General features: G+C 40.3%; 1 non-coding gene and 1 pseudogene across 1 annotated transcript; both read left to right on the forward strand.

The window, feature by feature from the left end:
* The first annotated feature begins 4,773 nt into the window (after positions 1-4,773).
* LOC122723319 lies at positions 4,774-7,364 on the forward strand (annotated as a pseudogene).
* Positions 7,365-7,394: 30 nt separating this feature from the next.
* On the forward strand, positions 7,395-7,468 carry TRNAW-CCA. Its single transcript has one exon. It is a non-coding gene; the product is annotated as a tRNA-Trp (tRNA).
* The last annotated feature ends 1,807 nt before the right edge of the window (positions 7,469-9,275 follow it).

A 9,275-nucleotide genomic window follows, 5' to 3' on the forward strand; every position in this document is an offset into this window, starting at 1 on the left:
AGAAATTCTGAAAAGTTTGATTAAAAGCTGCCTCTTACAATTGTTTCTTATCCTTATATAGTAAGGAGAAAAACAAATAAAACCCTAAACACTCTTCTTGGGTCTGACTTAAACACCTAAGGCCCAAGCCCAATCACACACTAAAATAACCCATAAGTATTAAAACATAAGCCCAAAACATGGCTCAACACTCTAAAACTTAAAAGATAAAATATGGCCAGAATACAAGCCCAAACAAAGCTAAAATAAAACAAGTGTTAAATCATAAAAATATAGCAAGCCCATCATATCAATGCTGAATAAATTAGACAGCGCTATCTCCATTACACACCTTAAGCAAGGTGAGTAGCTTAGGTGTGTCTTCAAGCTTCACGAGACATTTGCCAAAGGCAAGCTCAGTCAATTCTTGTGTTACTTGTTCTTGAATGTGTAAGTTCATGGCTGCTTCAAGCTTCTTAGCTTTGCTCCTTGTCACTGGTCCACTAGGGAGCACCGATGGATCCTTGCTTCCTTGATTCTCATGTGATTGGGTTTGCTGGTTTGTATCATACAGGCTATAATGTAGAATATGTGTGGGATGCGATCCTTAATAAGTCCACTGTTGGCGGAAGCCAATGTCCCGAGGTCCCGGGGACTCATTCTGACTGAAACAAGGGGTGGGTCTTTACCAATTTTGAAAATATTCTATTTTAGGGAAGCCAAAAAACGTGAGCGCCTAGCACGAGCCTTATTGAAAAGGCCCCTTACTATAGATAAAGCCCCTGCAATCAAACTCAAGGAAGGCCTTTTGACAACCTTACTAATAGAAAGGGGAAAAATGCGCTCAAACAACCTATCTTTCTAATATTAGGGTCGTTGTAAAGCTACAGCTCGAAAGCCGGCCTTACCTTCTATTCTATTAGTAAAGGGCTTTTCATTTTGATAGGAGTAGGTGCTTTCTGGGGCAAGGCACTCTTCATTCTTCATTCGAAACTAATGAATGTCCGGTTGGGGGTTTCTGCCTTGTTATCAAAAAGGGAGTTGGCTAAAGCAAAATCACTCCTTGGACGAGCACGAGTGACACGGAACCCTATGGCACAAGCCTCAAACCCACACGCACAAGTAAATAACGGAATCCAAAGATCTGATCAACCCACCTCCTATGGCACCCCAAACTTAGAGAAGCTGAAACACCAATGATCGAAGGATTTAGATGAGAATCCGACAAACGCCACAACGAATGGTTGATAAGTTAGCCAAGATTCCTGGTGCAATTGATGAAAGCAAATCCTCACTCTCACTCAAAGCAATACACGCCAAAGGCATGAAAGAAATTCTGAAAAGTTTGATTAAAAGATGTCTCTTACAATTGTTTCTTATCCTTATATAGTAAGGAGAAAAACAAATAAAACCCTAAGACACTCTTCTTGGGCCTGACTTAAACACATAAGACCCAAGCCTAATCACACACTAAAATAACACATAGGTATTAAAATATAAGCCCACAACATGGCCCAACACTCTAAAACTTAAAAGATAAAATATGGCCAAAATACAAGCCCAAACAAAACTAAAATAAAACAAGTGTTTAAATAATAAAACTAGCAAGCCCATCATAACAAAGTTGAATCTTCACAAAAGCCTTACTTGATCTTCACTTTAGGCTTTCCTTTATGTAGTTTTAGCCCATAGGTTTGATTAGGCTCCCTAAGCCTATGATTGCAAGTGTTGCACCAAATCTGTCCCATATGAATTAAAGCACGCCCCAAATATATATGGATTATATGAATATGATTTTGAACTACTCTTGGATCCATTGGAATGATATAAGTTTGCTCCACACCATTGTTAGAAATTTGTCCTATTGGATCCGTATCATTCCCTCTTTCTTTAGAAAAGATTCGTCCTCGAATCCTGCTGATATTTATGTCAAGAAGGAAAGCTTTAGGCACCCATGTATCTTCAAAGACCTCCTTTTGAATAGGTGGAAATAGTATAAAAGTTTCATCATGGATGTTTTCATCAACAACCTGCACATCAAGAACAAATGAACTAGACATAAAAATATTAGTCATAGAAAGATCATGTGGATGTGACCCATTCTCTTCTACAACTTCCAAAACAGTCTTATTCACCTCCTCCACCTCATCAATCATGTGCTCCCCATGTCCACCATCATTCACAACCTCTTCTATAAGCTCATTAATGGAATTTTCTAGAACAACTACATTAGATGCATGCATTACAACTCCCTCTTCAATTTGAATCTCTATGGAAGTTGACATTGGAACTTTAGCCTCTTCTTTCTCCTTTTCTTTCTCCATCTTCCCTCCTTGAACTAGTCTTGATTCTTTTCCAGCCTCGTTACCCTCAAACTCACTCTTTTCTCTCATTTTTTCCATAGAACTCAAGCTCTCACTCACCTTTGTAGCCAAGGCCGAAGCCTCCCTCTCCCTCTCCAGCATTTTTATGTAATCAGCATATACCTCTTGAGGTGATAAAGGAGCGAGTATAAGCTTCTGTCCTTCATGAGTGAAGGAGTACTTGTTAAGCCCATCATGTTGCACCTTTCTATCATATTGCCACGGCCTACCCAACAATATATGGCTTGCCTGCATAGGTACCACATCGCACAAGATCTCATCCTTATACCTACCAATAGAAAATGGTATAACCACCTGGCGTGTAACTCTGACCTCACCACAATCGTTCAACCATTGCAATCTGTATGGCTTAGGGTGTTTAATAGAAGCCAAGCCCAATTTCTCCACCATATACACACTAGCCACATTTGCACAACTACCTCCATCAATAATGACAGTACACACTTTTCCATTAACCAAACACCTAGTGTGAAATATGTTTTCTCGTTGTTTCAGGCTTTCTTCCTTAACCTGCATATTCAGAGCACGCCTAGCAACAAGCATCTCACAATGTGCAGCAAGCAACACATTATTAACAAACACATCCGAATCATCACAGTCATTATTGCAATTATGAGTTCTTTGAGGTATTCTTGTAGAAGTGGACGCTGGTGAGACATTCTGATCTTTACTCATCCTACCTTTAATCAACAAAGAACAAAGAGAACTAGCAAATATTGTGTTAGAAAAGAAAGAACTCAAGTGTTTGCACACTTACCACTCTTTTGCTGATTCTTCAATTGCACTTCAGAAACTAAGGTCAACCAACTAACCACAATGTGCGTTTAATGAAACAAAAAAAAAAAGAAAACCTAAAGAAAGAATGAAGCGGGCAAAAACTAGAAAGAAGACACTGACAATTTGGAAAGTAACACACGAACTAGGTTTTGTGCTACTTGAAAATATCACCTAGAGTATAGACCCAAGCAAACAATACTCCAGCAATGTCAAGGAAGCAAAAGCAAGTTTAAATCAAAAAAGAAACTTTGAATTCAAATAAAAACGAACCTGGACAAAAGTTTGAAATTAATTCACTTCAAAGCAAATTAAATATGGATCTAATTAAATCTACCCAAAAAGGAAAGTATCAAAACACTGCAAATAGAATCAGAAAAAAAAAATGTAAATTTCTCTCAGATCAGAGACATGGACGAAAATTCTGGTGTTAAAAGAAGGATTTGACATCAAATCAATGTAGATGCAATTGCCTTAAATGTGCACTTTAGGCAATAGGCAGAATTTCTTTTATCTCATAATCTGGATTCAACCCAATTCAAAATTCAAAATTCAAAATTGATTCCTATAATTTACTGCAATCAATTGAAATAGGTAAGGCAATATGGACGAAAAAGGAAGTATATCACAATTTCGGCCAGATCAAGGTAAATAAGGCAAAGGCGATATTTTTTTTTTTTTTTTTGGCTTTCAATTTTTTTTTTTAGATTAATAATCAAGAAGGTGCAGCCATGGATACAAAAGCTTACACCGAAATCAACAAGAAAGACAAAGAAAAACTCAAAAACCCTAGATCCTAAGATAAATAAGAATTTACCTCACTTTTGGCTTTGATACCAACTGACGCGGAACCCTATGGCACAAGCCTCAAACCCACACGCACAAGTAGATAACGGAATCCAAAGATCTGATCAACCCACCTCCTATGGCACCCCAAACTTAGAGAAGCTGAAACACCAATGATCGAAGGATTTAGATGAGAATCCGACAAACGCCACAACGAATGGTTGATAAGTTAGCCAAGATTCCTGGTGCAATTGATGAAAGCAAATCCTCACTCTCACTCAAAGCAATACACGCCAAAGGCATGAAAGAAATTCTGAAAAGTTTGATTAAAAGATGCCTCTTACAATTGTTTCTTATCCTTATATAGTAAGGAGAAAAACAAATAAAACCCTAAGACACTCTTCTTGGGCCTGACTTAAACACATAAGACCCAAGCCTAATCACACACTAAAATAACACATAGGTATTAAAATATAAGCCCACAACATGGCCCAACACTCTAAAACTTAAAAGATAAAATATGGCCAAAATACAAGCACAAACAAAACTAAAATAAAACAAGTGTTTAAATAATAAAACTAGCAAGCCCATCATAACAAAGTTGAATCTTCACAAAAGCCTTACTTGATCTTCACTTTAGGCTTTCCTTTATGTAGTTTTAGCCCATAGGTTTGATTAGGCTCCCTAAGCCTATGATTGCAAGTGTTGCACCAAATATGTCCCATATGAATTAAAGCACGCCCCAAATATATATGGATTATATGAATATGATTTTGAACTACTCTTGGATCCATTGGAATGATATAAGTTTGCTCCACACCATTGTTAGAAATTTGTCCTATTGGATCCGTATCAACGAGGCTTTGTCAAGTAGAACCGGGTTGCGCTGCTTGATGCTCCAATCGAAAACAAATCAGTGGGGCCATGCCGGTACGACTGAATATGCGTTAGAAAGGTCAATCCGTCCCCTACGACACCAAAAAAAACCGGGCCGAACTTGTACCCGCCCGCTTCCATAGAACAATATCGTGGCAACGTAGACCTAAGTGGTATCATATTGGATCCTTGGGAACCATCACAAGTACGGTCGGCCTATATTTGAATGAAAATGCTGTGTTGTCCAGCGCAGCCTAGAAGAAGGTGACTCGCGTAGACAGCTGACTCCCTTTCAATAGAAAGGAATAGCCAAACCAACCCAGCTGTCTGGTCAATCTCAGAGATCTTATCGGCCGGCAATGAACTCCCGAAACCTACTTTGTTTTCTGACAAAATCAACCAAGCCTAACCGGTCACGACATGTTGTTGATATTGATTGAGTTTGAGGGACTTTCGCTGACTGAATTCATCCATAAACCCAGACCCCCATAACCTTCATAACCAAAGCGTCACGACAACATCCAAAGGTGACTTTTGGATTCTTAAGTAGGGGGCGGCAAGGAGGAGCACGTAGGAATACCGACCACTACTTAAGCCACTTGTGGCTGAGAGAAAGCGAGTAGCACCTTGTATAGGTTGGGTGGAGCTTGGAGAAGGTAGCCCCTCTCAGAGAAAGCCATTGCGCGCTAGCTTAGCTAGCTAGCATTTTTCAGCTGGCTATTATGTAAGTTGTAGCGTGCCTTCCCTCCTTCTCTCACTTCGGAAAGATTTTGCAGTATTTTCTCATGATGACCTGGTTGAGGGAGTACCATACATCAGTGTAAACGATTGAGTTGGATCTATGAGCTTACTTATACTAAGAAATGGAAACTTTCCCTAAGTACGAGGATGGATTAGATTCTGGAAGCCTCCCTTCTTAATATCGTAAGAGTAGAAAAGGAATCTGACGCCCAATGACTCCCATGCCTTTCTTGGTTGGACCAAGCCAACCGGCAATTTCTGACAAGTCTTTCTTCATTTTTAGAACAAGAAGCGGAACATAAAGAAAGCTTTCTTTATCTTTATGGATAACCAATCCATTTTCAAATATAGTTGGGAAACTCTCCCCAAGAAATGGGTAAAAAAAATGGAAAGATCGGAACATGGGAATAGATCTGATACCAATTCAGATTACCTATTTCAATTGGTGTGCTTTCTTAAATTGCATACCTATACAAGGGTTCAAGTTTCGATCGATATTTGCGGAGTTGATCATCCCTCTCGAAAATGAAGATTTGAAGTGGTCTATAATTTACTGAGTACTCGGTATAACTCACGCATTCATGTACAAACCAGTGCAGAACATGAATATCTCCGGTAGTCAGTCTATTTCCATCAGCCGGCCGGTGGGACCGAGAAGTTTGGGATATGTTTGCTGTTTCTTCCATCAATCATCCAGATCTACGCCGTATATCAGCAGATTATGGTTTCGAGGGTCATCCATTACGAAAAGACCTTCCTCTGAGTGGATATGTGGAAGTACGCTATGATGATCCAGAGAAACGTGTAGTTTCTGAACCCATTGAGATGACCCAAGAATTTCGCTAGCGACAAATAATTCAGAATCGGAATAAATAGGTCCAGCCCAGGGGACAAATCAATAGGAAATGCTATTTGCTTTGTAAGAATAAGAATTCACTTCTATGAAATGAAAGAGTTTCACGGGAATTATCTTAATCGTCGGATATCATTGAGAAATAAGAAGAATTGTTATCGAACGATTTCCTGCAATTCTTCCCAGTATGGAATGAGTAAAGAATCAAGCTACAGGTCTTGATCTATAAAAACGCACTAGGGTTTTGTCTTTCTTTCGGTTTCATTGATAGCAGAAGAGCCTCACTCTATAGGGGCGCTAGTGCTTTACTAATAGAATATCAAGTAAAGGGGCCTGAAAAACAAAAAGTAATAGGCTGCTACTCTAAGCTCGCTTCGCTTCTTCAAGCTCCGCCCCTTATTGAAGACTAAAGCGCTAACGCGCCAACTATTTTTTAGTAAAGCAACCTTTCACGCTAGGCACTCACATTTTTTGTCTGGGTGGAAGCTGGCGGCAGGGCTTGCTTAACCGCATACACGGAATTGGGATCTCTTCTCGCATGCAACTCTTTCTATTGGGAAAGCCTCGCTTATTCAAAGGGCTGATTATTTAGTTCCCTTTTTGCTCATAAGTAAGTAAGCGTTGGTAGGAGCAGCGGGATGATGATGAGTATATAAATCAATAAAGACCAAAAAGAAGAAATGGCAAGAGAAATTTTATATCCATAGAGAAAATAACCATGTGGAAAACAGGGCAGGGATTCTCTACAATGACACCGTAGACCAATTGAAAGGGATGTAGCGTAGCTTGGTAGCGCCCTTGTTTTGGATACAAAATGTCACGGGTTCAAATCCTGTCATCCCTACCTATTACTTCTCTGGGCAGTAACGTCGAATCCATGTTGATCGATTCAAATTGGACATACAAAATCTTTAATTTAATGATACTATATGCATGCAAGATATATTGGGGTACAAAAAGAATCCTTTTTTCTTTACAGTCATATCTACTGTGACAAGAAAACGCTCTTGGTTCAGTTTGGTAGAACGTGGGTCTCCAAAACCCAATGTCGTAGGTTCAAATCCTACAGAGCGTGATTCCGAACCCCATTACCGAGATATGACAACTCTTTTTTAAAGTAGTCAAAATAATTGTTGCATGCAAGTATGACCAGAACCTTCTTTTCTTCCCATGATGTGTTCTATCAGCGAGTGTTGTAACGGCGAAAGAGAAGCGGAACTGTCCTTTTTAGTCTAAAGATGTACGCTTAACGCGAAAGAGTTCAGGAGGTTAGACGGTAGCTAGCTTGACTCTATTCTCCCCCAGAAGCTTTGTGATAGGAGAATCTTCGTATTTCCACTGGATGGATCGATCGGATGGATAGAGTGAGTGCCCTTCTCCTCTCTTGCTTGTCCGAAGACTGGTCTCCAATCCACTGACTAGCGGGATAGTTTGAAGGAAAGAATCGCTATGAATTAGAAGACAGTACCACCCTTCACTCGAGTAGGTGAAAAATCTGCCCACTAAAACCGGTCTTCAGAAGAAGAGCTTCACCGGGCTAAACTCCTTCTTCCTCCCTCCCTTTTTTAAATAGCAGAGTTATCAGACGTGGGAACAGCTTCTCATTCCCACCCTGGTAGTCCGAAAAAGCCCTGGTTTAAAGCTAAAGGCGGTTGAGACTTTGATACTTTGAAAGATAGAGCTTCAATCTATCTTCAAGGTAGAGGCAGCCCTTTAGATACTTCGGTTTACTTCACTAAGGAACCTAGCTCCCTTATTCTTTCCCTAACAAACAGGCCAGGCCTTTCGTTTGGGACTGGATCACCATCCACCCTTACGATGACACTCCTTTGACCGGTAACTTCTTTGTTTGCGGTTGCCACTGAGATTGGTTCTTCTTTTATAGAGTGGAAGTGGACTGAGTCTCCGTCTCGAATGCTCGAATGTCCAGCTTCCCACCTTTTTGTAGAGTTGCCTTGGGACTCTACTTTAATAGAATAGGCTTATAGCCTCCACCAATACCAGTCCGTCTACCTGTTCAATCTGCCTTCTTCCTTATGTCTTCCCGACCATGACCCTGCTGTGCTGTACCTGGTAAGATCTTAACCTATGCCCTGGGTTTACTGATACTAAGGTAGGTGCTTACCACGGGTAGGTTCATCAATCGAATCTCGACGAAAGAGCTTGTATGTAAAGAAAAGCTCAAATTGTCCTTCGGTTTACTTCCCTTCAGTTAGCTATAAAGTCCCATTGGTGCAGCTCATCAGCTTGCGTGAAAAGAAAGAAAAAGAAGAACGCACGTCTTCAAAGCGACAACAGGCTTCAGATTCACCAGGAGTTTAAGTTACCTTCTCCATTTGATTTAGGGAAAGTATGCTCCTGGCTTGCCACGCGAAGAAGGGAATTCGGCAATCGTCACTACTTTCAACCCTCGAGTTGGCTTTTTAGGTTAAGAAGATTGAATGTCAGATTGATTGAATTGTCCACTTGCACCAGACACCCTATCCTGCTGTTTGAAGCTCTCTTCCCATGGGGGAAGAGGAATAAGGCATTGGCTGTTGAACCGAGTTCTTGTTCGAAGAATACCGCGTTGATAGGTTCTATTAAGAGAATAGCCTATGTTCTCGGGGTTAGAGAAGGAGGGAAAGAGAAAGAGAAAGCCCTTGTTTCCCGCCGTTAAGCACAAAGGTAACTTAAAATCCTATTCTCGATCAGACAGCTCAGACAGTCTCGAATTTCCATTTTCAGATGAATGCTTGGTACACATATAGATCCACTTGGGTATAACGTCTCGGTACAGAGTGAAATTCACTACCAGCTTTCATACCAAGGAGCCTTCTCCCATCTAACTTCCTGACTCTTTCACTATTCATACGCACCTGCATCCGCAGCTAATTCTTAAA

This window comes from Manihot esculenta, chromosome 1, assembly GCF_001659605.2.
Source record: "Manihot esculenta cultivar AM560-2 chromosome 1, M.esculenta_v8, whole genome shotgun sequence".
Classification (NCBI taxonomy): domain Eukaryota; kingdom Viridiplantae; phylum Streptophyta; class Magnoliopsida; order Malpighiales; family Euphorbiaceae; genus Manihot; species Manihot esculenta.